This window comes from Phoca vitulina, unplaced genomic scaffold (genome assembly GCF_004348235.1).
Source record: "Phoca vitulina isolate PV1807 unplaced genomic scaffold, GSC_HSeal_1.0 scaffold19, whole genome shotgun sequence".
Lineage (NCBI taxonomy): Eukaryota > Metazoa > Chordata > Mammalia > Carnivora > Phocidae > Phoca > Phoca vitulina.
In genome coordinates this window covers 20,703,368-20,720,165 of record NW_022589722.1, presented here as the reverse complement: position 1 = coordinate 20,720,165, position 16,798 = coordinate 20,703,368, and the positions used below count along the sequence as shown (strand labels likewise).

Sequence of the window (16,798 nt, the reverse complement as noted above, 5' to 3'; positions counted from 1 at the left end):
CCCCCAGGTAGTGCCAGGGGCTGCAGTAGAATAGGTTGACAGGCAGAGCGTGCGCACGTGCACGCACACACACACGGTGGAGAAAGAAGGGAAGATTGGGGAATGACCTGTGGTCATGCTCAGAGGGAATGAAGGTGGCCTTGAGCCTAGAGCCTCACAGAGGGCCGGTCCAGGAGAGTGGTCTGATTCACTGCCCTTGCTGAGCCAGGAGCAATACCTACCCTGCACCTCATGTGAATCAGAAAAAGGCACCCCCGCTAGGTGTTAGCAGCGTGCATCACACACTGCACTGAAAAATACCTCTAAGGTCCAGTGCTCTTGGGCTCCAGGAAAAAAAAAAAAAAAGTTGATGGGTTTCCAAGGAAGCCATGAGGTAGGATGGGCACCACAGAAAACCACTGCATCGTGGTTGCAAGAACGTCCCATGGGCCCATGGGCAGAAGAGAAGGTCGGGCAATGAGTGGGCTACAAGAGAGTTCGTATAGTGGCTTCTCCAGGATCCCCTTTTTCTGTTTTCTGAATCTTTGAAAACCAATGATGTGGTGGGAAACGGGGGCCCTTGAGCATGCTTCCTGCATATACTCAATTGTCCAAGCTGGAACTATAGAGAAGAGAGGGTAGAGCCATAGCAAAGAGGAGACAGGCTGAGCAGCAACTTCTAGAGTGGGGGCCATGGCCTATTCACCTTTGTGACCCTAGCACCTCTCCCAGTGCCTGGAACATAGCAGATGTTCAATAAATCTTTGTTCAAGGAACGGATGGGCCCGGCAAATGTACTCATGGGACCTTTACACAGTGAGGGAAGCCATGTGCCCAGCTGGGCGGGAGGCAGCCCGATTGGGAGATGATGGGATCAAGGCCCGTGCTTGGTGGTCACAATGAACCACATGGTTGGTAGTTGAGGAAGAAGATAGAAATTGGGACACGGATTTCTGCATGTTTGGCCTCCCACATGGGGCCCAGCCGGGTTTGGGAAGGAGGCCACAGGTCCTGCCAACATGGCATCCAGCCCTCTGAGTATCCTGAGATGCCTTCTCTTTAAGCCTCTCCAGCCCTGTGGCCCCGGGATCTACAGCCGGCAGAGAGGCAGCTCCTTGCAGGCGTAACCCAGCACCGGCCCAAGGGGGAGGTCAAGCCTCTTCAAGCCAACACAGATTATTTCCTCTTTCACTACCTCACTCCCTACTGGAAAAAACAAGAAAACAAAATTCCCCTGAGCAACCTGAAACCTAAGTGGCAGGACCCAGCTCCACCTTAGTCCCCTCCACTTTCCTCTGGCTCACCTATGCTTAAGCCCCGAGGCCAGCCTCGGAAGTTATTTATAACTGTGTCAGAGGAGAAGGAGGCAGGAAATAGGAAATTATGAAGGAGGGGGCGAGGAGGAGTAGCAGGGGCCAAGTGACCCCGCTGGCTTGGATCCTCTGCCTGCCTGGCCTGTGGCGTCAGAGCCCCATGACAGGGATTCTTCCCCAGCCCACACTCCTCCTGGCCCCAGAGCCCTACCTGCTTCTCTCGGGCCAGCCACTTCCCCTTCCCCTGGCCCAGGTGGAAGCAGTTTCATCCTGAGGCTTCTCCTCAGTCTGGCCACAGTCACGTGGGCTTTTCCAACTGGAGTTCAGGGTACAGGAGCTGGGGTTCAGGCAGGAGGCCCAGCCCTGGGGGTTGGGTAGGCAAACACCCAGCCTTTCACCTGCACCAGCCCCACACTGTTCTCTTGCTTTCCCTCTCTTATTTAAAGACCTTGAAAGCTGGAGTCTGAATAGTCAAGGCTTCGGACCCAAGACTTCTCATTAACTGCATCAAGGGGCCTCAAAGTAGAGGAGACTCCCCCAGAATCACACAGCCAGAAGGAGCAGAGCCAGGCCTGGGGCCCTATCTCTTGGGGGCACCAATCCCTATTCTATATCCCCCCGGGGATCCCAGCTAGCCAAGACTCTTCTGGTAAAATGTGAACATACTTGATATACTGCATAGGGTGGGAGCATCCATACTTGCTTAGCCCAGAGCCATGAACTAGGAGATGGAATCCCAGTTGGGCTACCTCAGATCCTGTGTAGACTGAGGCAAAATATTCAGCAATGAGTTCATGCACCAAAACATTCCAAGTGACTGCTGAATTTACAGTGCCACTAACTTTCAGACAGTTTTGGATTAAGTTAGGTTATTCTTGTTTTGTTTTGTCTCATTTGTTTTTTACTTTGTTTTAACACATCATCATCAACTCAGTGATTGTCTAAGACAAGTGTTCTGAATTGGGTGGTTGGGGGATGATTATAAATGGCCTTCAGGAAGGTGTCAGAAACTCTAGAAGTTTGTATGTATACCTTTAATCAGATTCTCAGAGTCGCTCCCAGCTATGAACTGATTAAGATGTTCATCTAAAAGAAGCATAGACCAGAGAGGTGAGAGCTCAAGCTAAGACTGGTGGGTGACCAGGGGTAGGTATATCCCCTCTGCTACCTTCTCTCCACAATACTTGTCCCCTGGACTTTCAAGTCTTAAATACATCACATTCACGCCAGCCACAGTTCCCTTCCACCAAGTCTCTAATGGTATCAACAGGATACCAGGATTTAAAAAATCTGATGTGTGCCCAGAACGGAGCGAGGTAAGATTGTAACACAAGTCATGGGCAGAGGCTGGATCGTTAAATCTGGCCAGTGTTTGACCTTGAAGGTCACTCCTCCCTTCCTCCTTTTTGTTCCAGCCCCATAAAGTGCCCACTCACTGATGCAGCCATTCTGTTTGGCAGCCCCAGATGAGCGACTTCCCTGTGCAATGCAGATAGTATCTCTTACTTTTTCCTTCCCTCCTCAGCAATCACAGTACAGGCAAGTGGGCAAAAGTAGTTTTCAGAATCCTCATGTGGGCAGTGTCTCACCAGTGGGGCTTAGAGACATTTCTGGGAAAAATTGGTTCCTTTATCAAGAAAACACTGGATTAAACAGAACTAAACAGGTTACCATGCAGCAGGACTTCTCAGAGCCTTTACATTGCTAACGGTCACTGTCCATCTCCAAGAGGGAAATACAATAAACAGCTTTGCTAAACGTGTTGGCTGAAGGAACATTTCTTAGGGCTGGTGTTCGGAAGATCACACCCTGGGAAACACTGCTTTAGGCTTTCCCACAGTACATGGAAATCTTCCTTGCCCCTCTCCTCACAACTCACCCGATAAATTACAAGAGGTCACAGTGCTAACTTTCTGCCAGGAAGGCAACCTCGATTCTTCGAGCCAGACAATGAGGTAGCGTTCAGGAAGGACCCAGAAACTCGGTATTGGAGAATGGAGAGTCTCAAGACAGATTTGGAGGTTCCTATCTTAAGGCTCCAAGGAACTAGAATCTGCAAAGTGTTGTAGAGAACATCAAAGTCATGATAATAGAATGAAAGGAAATAATTCCCATCTCTCTAGCCTGGTGGAATAGCAGGGCAACAAGCAAACCGAATTTATCTTTCTCTAACATTCGAATTGCCTGTTGTTCACCTGGCCCCAAAATAAAAAACACTGGCCTCAAGACAGCAAAAGTAGACAAGTAAAAGTAACACAGGTCTCCAGCCTGCAGGGAGACCCAAATAACCCAAGTCTGAAGTTCTTTTTATATAAAGCACAGTCTCACTGGCTGAGGGCCCCCCAATGACCCATTTTCAGTATTTGTTTATTTCTCTAGTTTACCCGCATTTATTGAGCACCTACTAAGTGGGATGGCCTGTGGTCAGGAATACCCACCAATTTCCAGGCAGCAAGGCTATACTTAGTTTTCTGGTGTCTATTTAAAGAGCGCTAATCCTCTCAGCCTTTCCCCCCTGCAATTAGACTCATACCATTTTCCAACCTGGTACACTGACCTCGCCCAACTGGGAAGGCGGAATTGGACAAGTGTTCTTCTCACCCTCTTGCCCTGGGCCAGGAATTTGGCCTTCGGGGGCTTGGGCAGCCTGGGAATCAGCCAAGCCAGAAGAGATGTGCTTGCTTTGCCTGGACCCTTCAATCAGGGCTGGAGTCCAGAGGCTCCCTGGTCTGGTTCTTACTGGCAGCACAGTGAGGCAGAAAGTGCTAGGAAGTCAGGAGGAGTATGATGCAGGCAGCAGAGCGGGACGGTGAAGGAAGACCCTGGACTAGGGAACAGATGTACCAGCACTAACACTAGCTTTGCCATTGCACGGCTGGCTGACTTTGGGCATAATTTATAGTGAAGATCTTGGACTCGAGTCTAGCAGCCTGGGCTCAAAGCCTGGCTCCATCACGTACTCACTGCATTTTAGGCAAGTGACATAGCCTCTCTCAGCCTTTTTTCCCATCTGTAAAGTGGAATGATGGTGACAATAATGATAATAATTCCTAATGTGTAGGTTTATAGAAAATAGTGGAGTCAATATATATGCATATGAAGTTCTTAGAATTGCTGTCAATAAATATTAGCTGCTTTAGTATTTCACTCCTCTGAGGCCAGGTTTCTTCATCACATAACATAAAAACGACTCCATAAATGTTAAATGTTACCAAATATTATTATTTTTATTCTCTTTCCATCTCCGTCTCTTAGGCCAAACTACTCCACCTCTCTGGATCTCAGTTTCCCCATCTGTCAAGTGAGAGCACTAGGTCACATGGCTCTTACAATATCAGAGGACCTGGGTTCCCTGCACTGGGACCCACATGGCCTGAAAGTCACTTGCCACAAAGCTGAGTCAGGAGCCTCGGAGCCTTGATTGACCCAGTGCACCTCCAGTTTCCCCACAGTTCTGTGCACAGCTCATTAAACAACTGGAAGGAGAAAAAAAGATGCCTTGCATTTGCACACATTCTCTTGACCCGCACCGTCCTATTCATGTGGTGGCCATTAACCACAGGTGGCTGGTAAGCGTTTGAAACGCGACTAGTCCAAACTTAGATGTGCTATGAGTGTAAAATACATACTGAATTTCAAAAACTTAAAGATTTTAAAACCTTACTAATAATTTTGGAATTGACTACATGTTGAAATGGTATTTTGGATAATCTTGGGTTAAGATCGTATTAAAATTCATTTGACCTATTTTTTTCCTTTTTTTAATGTGGCTATGAGCAAATTTAAAATTACATACATGGCCTGTGTTTGTGGCTCTCCATATTGTTTCTCCTGGTCCATGCTGGTCTCGCCTTGGCCTTTCTGTCTCCCTGCTTGTGAGTCTCCCGATAAGAAACTCTTCTCCAAGGGATAGAGAAGGAATTTGAACTATTTGGGGTTAACTTTTTTAAATAACATAAAACACAGATGTTGACTATCCAGGTGGGGCATTAAATTTTAAGAGCTTCTAGGAATCTACTTTGGGTTAAAGGGGCCCTGAATAAATAAAAATCCGTCAAGCCGCCAAAGCATCCCATGATGTGAGCACACTCTTGAGCACCTGAGCTTTGACATCTGCACTCTGGTTGCCCCAGCCAGTTCTTATCTTGTCTGCCGGGAAAGGATGGCCAAGGGCTTTGGTTTCATTTTCCCGGACAATTGCCACTGTGTAGCATGCTATCCTAGCAGCTTAGGACAACTTTTTCTTATAGAGCTGGTCAGTGCTTAACATGTGAAAACTGATTTCTCTTGTCTCTCTCTCCCTCTGTGATATATACACAGAGCTAGTGCACTATTGCCTGGGAAGGCTGGAAAAATATCTTTCTCAAAGGTCCCCCTTCATTCAAGATACTTTTATCTCATGCCTACTATGCATCAGGCAGTGAGGTGGTTAAGATGTGACTCCGTACTCCAGCTGGCTCACCATCTGGGGGAGGCACCGAGTAGTAATAAAATGATGGCTGACGTTAATCAAACCCTCACTACATGCCAGGCAGTGGGCCAAGCCTGTGACTTCCATTATCTCAATGAATTCTCCCACAACCCTATGAGGTTAAGAGGACTGTTATGGTGTAGTCCATTTTACAGATCAGAAAAATGAGGCTGAGAAAGATTGACTTGCCTGGGATATACAGCTAGTTGTTGATGGAGCCAAGGTTTGAACCAGGCAGGCAGTCTAACTGAAGAACCTGTGCTCTGACCTTCCTCAGGAACCGTGGAAAGTGTGATAACAAACATATAAGCAGTATTCTCTGGTAAAACAGAGAACAAGGTACATCATTTTGCCTGAAAAAACAGTTGATCTTACTCACCTAGAGATCCTACAGCTTGAAGAAATTCAGACCTTCTAGACTCAGGGTCACAAAACTGTTAAGTCACAAAGCTGAATCTAGCCCAAGGACATGTTTTGTTTGGCCCCCACACAAGTGTGTGTTTCTCTTTAATTGTGTCAACATTTTAAAAATCAGAAGATTTCATGTTAAAATTTTGGATATCTAGCTTCTCCTAAGAGACCGGAAATCTGGTAATACTCCTAGGCTCCCATTCTGAGAGGCTGGAGCTGAGTCCTTGCTGTCCCCTGGAGAAGGCACATGGATGCTTCAGCTCACACTGTTGCTACCATGTTCTGTTGCCTCCCCCACTCCAAGGCCAAAGATGAGCTGATACTTAACATCACATTTGCCTGTTGTTTTGTTGTTTGTCTTAGAATAAAGAAATATTTTTAGTACCCATTTATCCCTCCACAGTGGGAAAACAAGAGACTAGGTAACCGCATATATATTTTTTTGGTAGAAATGAGTAATGTTTCCATATGTTTCATAGGCAAGCATCCAGCTTCTGTGACTGGTCTCTTTAGGCATTAGGGTTTGTGATCTGACCTAGGTGAGAAGTAAGAAAACCCAGGCCAAGAAAGAATCAAAGAACAAATTGGAACTCACACCTACACTTGGCTGGTTCAGGTGCAGCCCTTTCACATTGTACTCATTTGCTTAGAAATGTACCCTGAGAACAATATGGATGTTGGGATTCTCTTGCATCTCGCTGTGCTTCTGGTAAACATTTGTATCAGGAAGCTACAGTCACGGAAACTTGGAGGTTTCTGTCCTATTGTTGGGGAGGGGAGTGGATTGTGATTGCCCAAGAGGGCGCATGTTTGCTCTGCGTCTTCTAAACTCCCTCCTCATTCATGTGCGCCAGGTTCCATCAGATCAGACACGTTTTAATCACAGGTCTTCATCTGAGCCAGGCTTTCACAAGAGAGGTCTTCTCAGCTACAGAGGTTTGAACCAAGCCATTAGCCACATTTCCTGGAGCAAGGGACTGCTCAGATAGACTGGATCAGAAAGACTTTGTTTTGGTGAATAATGAGTCTAAATCCCACCTCTTATCCATCAGCTTCAGTGGTGGTATTAATGGGGATCAGAAGAATTTTTACCAAGCTCTCCAGCCATCAATGACAGACACCAAGTGACCTTGATTTTAAATTCTAGCCATCAACTAGGTCTGCAGGGTTGCTGTCTGTTTGGCAAATCAGCTCTTCTCCAACAGGAAGTTCGGTTGTCAAATATGTCATCCGATAAAGTATGTCAGCTCATTAGCGGTTTTGTTCAGTTGAAGCCCTCATCTGCTTTTACAAGCACAGAGATCCTGGCTCTTATCTTAATAGACCATATTTCCAAAGAAGTTACCTCCTAAAAGGTGTTGTTGATAGATTTAGGTGCTCAATTATTCAGCTAGACTAGAGAGCCCCTTTGAAGAGAACTTGACAATAGTAAGCATTCAGGAAAATAGTATTACTAGAAGTATATGTGAAAAAGGTCCATACACACTACATAGAGCCAATCCTGCTATTTTACAGATAAAAGCCTGAAATCCGGAGAAGTTGACATCACCAAGGTATTTCCAAAATCAGGTGGTGACTCAGATCTAGAACTCAGGTGTCCTGACTCCAGGCCGGTTCTCAGTCCTATACACTGCACATCTCCCAACCCCAGGACAGATGGGGGTAGATGGGGACAGGGGATCTGGACTCAACATCCAAGTCCAGTGTCACTGATCCATTTCCCAGGCCCTCCCATTGGCTACCCCAGCATCTTCTACCTGTGCCTGTCAGAGTCTAGGAGTATAGGACTTGGCCTCCCAATTCCACGTGTGGGCTGTGTGACTAAGCTCTGGAATCATACCAGTTCTCACTATCCACATCTGTTTAATGGGAACAATGACCCTCCCCATCCTGCTTTCCTTGGTGGAATGTTGTGATCATCAAATAAGATCAAGTGGACTTAAGACTCTAAAGTAGGGAACTTGGTTATTGGTTTCACTGTTTTGTGGGAGGCAGTGTGGTTAAGTGGGAAAGCATTAGACTGAGGGATAGGGGTCAAACAACCATGATTTTGAAACTCAGCCTTCTGTATGTGGCCCTGGAAGAAATCACATCTCTCAGAGCCCCATTTTCCCAACCAAAAATAAAGTGGGAATATGCATTCTGCCATATAATATAACAACACCACAACTAAAAGCTGTTATTTCTTGAGCTTTTAGTATGTGGTAGACTCTGTGCTAAACATTTTCCTTGAGTTATTTCATTTACTTACCAACCCAGTGTGGTACTATCATTCCCCCCCTCATTTTGCAGATGAGCAAATTGAGGCCAGAGAACTTACCCAAGCTCATGAACAGCAGAGCTCACAAGAGCTATGTTTCCAAATCTCAAAGGCTATGAGTCTATTCATGATGATCAAGTCCAGGTCAAATAGAAATCCCTCCTAACTCATGAACCACAGGCACTTCAGCCAAACACTGGTGATCCTTTAAGTCATGAAACCATGTCCTCATGAGCTCTGACCCAGGTTGCAAGGTTCACCTTCGCATGCCTCGATCTGGGGGATTGCAGGAGCCCTGAATTTCTGAATGAAACAGTCCTTCTCTACAGGCAACTGGGCTCTCAGATGCCTTGTGCCCTCATTCTGAGAGGGATCAAAGATGAGAGGAGGTGAGGGGATAATTTCCATGCAATATTTAAGGTCTCTGGTTCTAGAATGGCTCTGATCTGCTCAGGATTTCCCCTCTCCCCGCCCCCATCCACCCCCTTGTCATTCAGGGGGGCTCTGTTTTTCCACTGGCTGAACTTTACCTTGGGCTCCCTGAGGCCAAATCTCACAGCTCTCCTCCCTTCCCTACCCCCACAAACAGCCAGGTGGCTGCAGGCCTGGGGATACTTAGCATCTCTCCTCTCTGCGTTGTGAATGCCACTGTTAGATGATACGATTTACATGAACATAAATCAGAACTGGGTGTTGGGCAGCATGGACCATTCCTTCTGTGGCAGCCAAACCATCCCAGGCTCACAGATGCCTATAAATGAATCAGGACATTTTCTCTAGGCCCCCTCCCCTTCTCTAGACACTAATTTTTTAGCAACCGAGCAAAAACTTCTCTTCAGTCCACTATGGCTGGGATGGACACCTTGTGACCTCCTGTCAAACTCTATTTAGTGAGTCCCTTTAGCTAGAATCAATGCATGCTTGTCTACTCCAGCCCATCAGAGATTAATACAGGAAGACAAACACCCGAACCCATGTCACCTCCTCTGGAAGGGTATGCAACTTAACCAGGACATGTGGGTTACCTGCTAGCTCCACCAGCCCGTTCTTAGCGCTGTGCATAAACAGAAAGATGGCAAGAGTCGTAAATGTGTGGGCCTGCCACACGGAGGGATGGTGAACTGGTGTAAAACTAAAGAACGACTCTCAGAGGAGTGAAGAACAGTGATCTACCAAGGGTCTATGAGCTGTCTTCAGCACTTCAGTAAGCCAACCCAAGTCATACAATAAACCATCCAATAACCCATGAGAAACTTCTCAAGCTTAAGAAGACACCAAGTTTCATTGCTTTTGGCTGCAATTAGTTTGTGTATTAGCTGATTATGTCAGAAAAAATGGCTATTATCAGCCATTATAAATATATTTTAACTGGCTTTCATGGAAAAATCATTGACATGCAAAATATGGCGGGTAATTTTTCCCAACATCGAGAGAAAATTAATAAAAATAGTCCTCAGCATTGAAAAGACTGGTTCAGTGGAAGGAGCACCGCGATAGAGATTAGAAATAGGGTTCAAGGCTCGGTTTCGTTAGAACCACACGGCAATAAAATTGGGGGCGGCAGGGGAGGCCAGAGCTGGAGAGGTTGGCTATGGAAGAAAATCAAAGAGAAGCATACTAAGGGGAATGCTGGGAGTCGGGAGTCAAAAAAACAATGTGGAGGAAGTTGCAAAAGGGGTAGCATCTTCCAGGGCTAAAGAGTCCTAGCCCTTGGTCTATCCTGATTCGGAACACAACTTTTGGATAGACGAAACAAGTGTAGATTCTATTGCTTTGAAGTGTGGCCTTGGACAAGCAATTTTACCCCTCTAGCCTCAGATCACTCACCAGGCAGCTGGGATGGGTCATGTCTACCTCACAGGGTGACAGATAGGCAAGCAAGGATTTTGGTACGGTGCCTGAAGCACAGTAAATACACCTGAGGGAAAGGTAGTTATCATTTTTGGTGACCCCTGCTGGAGTGGCATTTAGAAATCTCCAGGCTTGTTTCTCTGGGAGTATGAATGGAGCTTTATGGCCCAAAGATGGGACCTGACTGATGAAGTAATGCAAACAGCAGAGTAGGTGCTTCCTGTCTCAGAGGGGTTAGACGTGTCCCTTTGGGTAGAATACAGCCCTTAGGTCTCTCCCAGCCCAAAAATGACCTACTCTGGGAATTTCCCATGCAGCTTTGGAGAATTTGGGTTTCACTAAAGATAGTATTTTTCAGCATGTTCAAAATGTGGGCACAGCGTGACTATTCTTCTACACCAATGCCAGGGAGGTGGGCAGGGAAATGAGACCTGAAGAATGGGAAGTTGACGAGGGTGTTCAAAACCTGGGGACAGCATGGGCCAAGACCCAGACGAAGAATCTGAACAGCAGTAGCTGGAAGGGCCAGTGATGAGAGGATGATGAAGAAGGAGGCAGGGATCAGACTGGTCCTCATTAGAACCATTTTATGACACTTCATCCCAAGAGTTCAATGAAGGGTTTTAATCAGGACAGTGAAATTCTCTCTTAAACCAGCCCTTCTAGCTCCCATAATGACCCCAGCATCTTTCTTGGCTAGAACCCACCATGCTTTCCTCTCCACAGTCCATCTCCATTCCCCACGGCCTCCCACCATTCCCATCCAAGCACCATCCAAATGCAACAGCAAGGGCAGTAGGGAAACAAAGGGATGAGTCCCCTCACTGTCACCATAAGTCTGGGTAGGGCCAGTCAACACGGGGACATCTTTGAGTCAGCAAATAAAAACCTGCACACATGTCTTCAACATACAGCCACATGTGCCTAAACCTGAGCTCATGGCAAACCCCAAAGTCAAGCAACTTAAGGTAATGAAAGGCCCCTTGCTTACTATGAAAGTAAAAAAAAAAGAAAACCATCTTCAACCGAATGATTCCCAAACTGCATCAAGTCAAGAGCCATGGCTTTCCGGGCACTTAAGCCTCTCTCTCCCCCTATAAAAATACTCCCATCAACTTAATCTAAGTGGCCCTAATTTTGCTCTCTTTTGGAGGGACAAAAGGATAAGCAACAAGAAAAAACCTCAGAAAATCAAGAAAAATTATAAACTGTTTTCCCATTTGAGAGAGGCATGGAAGTCTCTCCAGCACAGGGTTCTAACGGTCCCTCCATTCCTTCATGTTGCACATCCAAAAAGAAACTACATGAACAGAGCCACTCTGGAGGGCAAACTGGCAGGTGCTGTTAAAATGTAAAATATACCTACTTATGTCCAGTAATTCCTGTTGTATATTTGCTATGAAGAAATATTTGCACACGTGAACAAGAGAATTAGACAACTGTTTATAGCAGTGCTCTTTGTAAACAGGAAAAGCTATTAGAAACCTAGACACCTATCAATAGGGAAATGGGTAAATAAATACATTCTATACTTACAGGGATACATATTATAGTAATATAATAGTATAGAGTAATATATAATATTATATAATATAAGGCAATTAACATCTAATATAGCAGTTGATTATATTTAAAACCAGCCTGCCGGGTTTTAAATACAAGCTCTGCTATAATCTTGGGAACAAGTTATCTAATTTTTCTAAGCCTCAGTTCCCTCATCTGTAAAGTGGGGATGACAGCACGCTTGCTTCATAGGACTATTGACAGAATTACATGAGTTAATGCATGTTAACTATTTAGAATGGTGCCCAGCACGTAATAACCACTCTATGCCTGTTAGCTTTTAAAAATTATAATCCCATGGAATACTATACATAGAATGAAGTGGATATATATGTGTACTAACGGAGAACAAGCCCTAATACACATTGTTCAGTTATAAAAAGCAGAATGCTGTATGTTGTATTCGACTATTTATGGTATCCTACCATTCATGAGACTAAGGGAAAAACTACTATAAATTTCCCTTGGGTACCTATGTATGTAAATGCATAGGGAGAAAACAATCTGGAGAAGAAGCTAGAATTAGAGGAAGTGGTCAAAAAGGACGTTAGCCCTTTTGAATTTTAGGTAGGTGATAGATAGATAGATAGATGATAGATAGATAGATAGATAGATAGATAGATAGATAGATAGATGATGGATGGATACACATGTACACACAGTTACATACACACATGGATGTAGAATGTACTCTTAGAATACTTGTGATTTTTAAAATGTGGAGAAAACTTAAAGGGCCAAGGTGTTGCAAATTATTATTCCCCTTTTATAAATGAGGAAACCAAAGCTTAAAGACATCCAGTAACGTGCCTAAGTGCACACCACCAACAGGCCCCGGGGGAAGGATTTAAGCCCAGTTCTGCCCGCCCCACAGCCTTTCCACCACCCCACGCTGCCTCTCAAGGCCACCCAGGAGTTGACAATGACAAAAGCTAGAAGAAGGGGCCTCCTTGTCCATACTGGCTGGAATGGTAAAAGCCAAATGCAATGGAGAATTGTGTTGTTGTTTTTGTTTTTAATTAATGAACCTGTTGGAATGTGCCATTCAGCAGTGGAGCTGAATGGTTCCTGCTGTTCCTGCAAAACAAACAAAAGTCCCTCCACCCAAGCCACTTCTGTGGCCATTTTCTAGCCTTATCTATCCAGGGATTTTGAAAGGGACACAGAACTGTGGGAGAGGCACCTTCTCCAGCCAGCTGGGACCCAGTCTCCGGTCTTCCTGCCACCACACCAGCCATCTACATAGACTGGGCATCTTGCCCTGGGCAGCCCCAACTCATCCCCATCTAGAAGGGGAAGAGTCTTGAAGCCCAAGATGTCTTGCCTCCATTAGCTTTACTTCTCCCTGGGTCTCAATGCAATAAACTGAGTCATTATTTTACTGTGACTTGGTGGTTTTGAGGGTCTCTTTCAGTTCTAATAGCCAAAGAACATTAGAAATTCTCCTTTATTTTTCTCTCTTTATGCCCTAAACTAATTATTATTATTATTATTATTATTATTATTATTATTATTATTTCTCCCTTCCATAAGATGATATTTACTTAAAACCCCAGGTCATTTTGGGTTTCTTCATATTTCTAACGAAAACTTTCCCAAATCAATAAGTAAAGTCATTCTTCGAATGTTAACCTTCCGTTCCCTTTCAGTCCAAGGAAAGGTCGTTTGCCTTAGAATGTCAAGGGTAAATGAAAGTCAAAAAGCTTTGAAGAATGGCATAACTAAGAACAAATTCGCCTTACCATTTAGTAGCTGGGTGACCTTGGGCAAGCACAACCTCTCCTAGACTTGATGTTTTCCATCTGGAAAAAATGGGTGTTGATACCGACTCTGAAGGTTGCTGGGTGGATGAGGACAAGGGATCTGTGAAGTGCTTGCGCCCAGTAGGAGTCTGAGAGCTGTCCCTTCCCTCCTATGTAGAGCAGCTCTCCTCTTTCCAGGGTTCCAAAGATTCAGACAGCCTGGGTCCCCTCCCCAAGTGGCTGGCTCCTCTCTGAAGTCTGATCCTTTTTATTTTCCTTTGGTCACAAAGCCCAGTGTGGAGTGTAAGAGTGTGTGTGTGTGTTTGTGTGTGTGTGTTTGCGCGTGTGTGAGGGAATGGGTCTGGCTTCTTTGAAAATGGCTTCTTTGCTAAAACCACAACCTCAGATCTGATACTGAAAGAATCTGCTGGCACTGGTCCCTGTCAAAACAATTCGGAGATATCCAGAGACTGTCCTCCAGGGCTGGCAGCGGGCCCCCAAGCTGAGCCTCACTCTTGAATTCCCAACAGGCTCAGGAGGCAGGCCCCCAACACTCCATGGCACAGCCCCATTCCTCTATGCAAAGGAGGCTGGAGAGAAGGGCTTGGCATTCTGGAGCAAAATTCTCTCTCTCTGCTGCCTGCCTCCTGCAGAAACCACACACACACACACACACACACACACACACACCCCAATTTTCAGAAGGCTCTTGGCATTGCCTAACCCTTCCTGAGCTGGACAGAGCTGCTGGAGCAAGGTCTACCCAGCCAAGGCTGCCTCCTTCATTCCCAGCCCCCTCCCTTCCCTCCTCCAGAGTCAAGGTTTTGTCAGGAGTTTCAGGGGCACTGACTGGTGGGGAGGGGGCCGCAGACATCCTGGCTGCTGCCAAGTCCTTTTCTTTCCCCCACAGTATGTTTTATAAGCTGGCATGTAGTTTATTCTTCTCCTAAACACTTCACTAGGGTGCAGGGTCTGGAGTTGCCATAGAAACACCTTTTAACTCCTCCCCACCCAGAAAGCAGTGCCAATGCCCAGGGTCTGGGGGGAGAAAGGCAAAAAGAGACACCTGTGGATGAGGAGAAAGGAAAGGGAAGGCCATGGGGGTTCTTTAGAAAGGGCCAAGTCAGGCATACAGTGCCCTTTGCCCGCAACATGGCACTCAGCCACGAAGAGAAAACAGTCGGGAAGGTTCTGGAAGAGGAAGCTGGTGGTCTGGCTTGAGCATCTTTAATGGGCTACAGCGTTGATTGGTGGGGTCATAAGGGTCAAGGAGAATGGGGAGCTCCTGCACCATTTCCTTCAGGGAGAGGACAGGCAGAGCTTCAACCCAGACTGGACACCAGAAAGGCTCTGTCAGCAAGGAAAACCGGGAGCCACCTACTGGACACCAGCGGGGTACTGTAAGGCAGCGAGGTCAACGAGCAAGCAGCCCACATCCACACCTCCTATTTTTTAAAAGCATTATCTCATCCCTGCCATTAGTGCAGTGCACCAAACCCAGGCAGAACAGTTCTGGATTGGTGCCAGCGTACCGAAAATTTTTTTTGTTTCCTTTTTATTTTCACTACGGGTACTGGTTCTGGTCTTCGGGTACTTCCTAGTAACTTAGCTTTTCTCTGGGCAGTTTATCGAGGGCGGGGATTTGTTGAATCAATCCGGAGAAATTGCAAGAAACTCTCTGCATCAGCCCAGACCCAAGGCAGGAAACTGAAGAGTCAATCAGTGCAACCATTAAAAGCAGGGTCTCCTTACTGCTGTTTCCACTGTTCTCTGGTGAACTTCCAGGGTGAAAACCCAAAAGCCAAGGGCAAGGGGGAGTCATGAGGTCTCCGTCTCCCCACACACCAAAAAATCCAAGCGAACACACCCAAGCCACTGTCCGGCAGAAGAGGGTGCCCTGACTCCACCTGTCAGCTTCCTGGCCTCCTCACCGAGCAAAAGCCCAGCAGCAGCAGCTCCCAGCACTACTCAGGTGGCAGTGTCACCACGGGGGTGAGGAGGGACAGGCCAAGTGGAATTGGGGTGGGAGCAGTCAGAGGAGAAGGAATAAAACCTTCCGGGCCTCAGGCAGCCCAAAAGAATCCTCCAGGCAATCCACAAACCGAGGGGCCAGCCAGATTCCCCCGGGGAAAGGGAAGGGTGCACAGCACGGGCCCCAGGAAGCCTCCAACAAGGGTGACCCCAGGTCACATAAACACCCACGCCTGCCAACTGGACTGACCTTCTGGTCACCACAGCCACCTCCCTGACTTCTCCTAGGCTCAGCAGGGCCCACCAGCAGCGCCCCTCCCGACTTCAGCTGCCTCCCCTGCCAGGCTCCTGTCTCCTCCCCCCTCCTCCCCTGCAGCACACTTGTGGAGGCCCTCACCCAGGACCCAGTGGAAAATTTTCCTTCTTCTTTATGACTTAAAACACACACGCTCCATTCTTCACCTCTGAATCGACACAGGCGGAGGGCAGCTAGACTGTGCCCCACCCCACCCCAGCCCCAGTACACGCGCACGCACACGCGCGCGCACACACACACACACACACACACACACAGAGCAGGGGCCACTGGACTTGCATGCTTTATGAGCTGGAAAGAGGAGGAGAGATGTTTTCGAGCTGCTACTCCACCTCTGGCCATCCAAACACCAGTGTCCCGGACACTCCCAAACAAGTTCTCCCAGGACACTTGAAAGGCCCTGGATAAAAATTGGTTCTACGTCTTGTTGTGTCTCTAATCAAGACACTAAGTCCAGTTTGGAATTGTCACCATGATGTGACCCTTGGCATCTTTGTTCTTTTGGTGACAAATCTGTTTTCCATTGCTCATTCTCCCCCTCCCCACACACATTCAAGGAAGAAAAACAGCCTTCCTGTGAATTCTCACAGCTATGTGCTAAGTGATCCCTCACACACGCCGCTCCTGCTTGCTATCAACACTCTCAAATACGGTTCCTCCGGGAGACGGTCAACCCCACAGCTTTCTTCTCATTTCCCCCCTTACATGCACTCACACTTGGCAGTCCAAGAAGCTCGCTTAGCCCTTGCCTGGGAAGTGGGAGGCTGGGTTGGGTCTCAACGAAAAGAATGAACTTCATGGGTGCAGGCGAAAATGCAAACTCAGAAAACTTCAAGATTCTCCTGCAACTTTTGTGCACATGGATGGCAACTTTTTAAAAAACTACTGAACATCCCAGTACTTTAGTTAGTTGGCATTCCA

The 16,798-nt window shown here is 46.7% G+C and overlaps 2 protein-coding genes across 6 annotated transcripts in view; one reads left to right on the top strand and one right to left on the bottom strand.

The window, feature by feature from the left end:
• The window catches only part of SYN3 (synapsin III), a 443,568-nt gene that overhangs the window by 188,816 nt on the left and 237,954 nt on the right, over positions 1 to 16,798 (top strand). The window lies entirely within an intron of this gene.
• TIMP3 (TIMP metallopeptidase inhibitor 3) overlaps positions 1 to 16,798 on the bottom strand; it is a 58,252-nt gene that overhangs the window by 40,667 nt on the left and 787 nt on the right. The gene's annotated exons all lie outside the window — the stretch shown is intronic.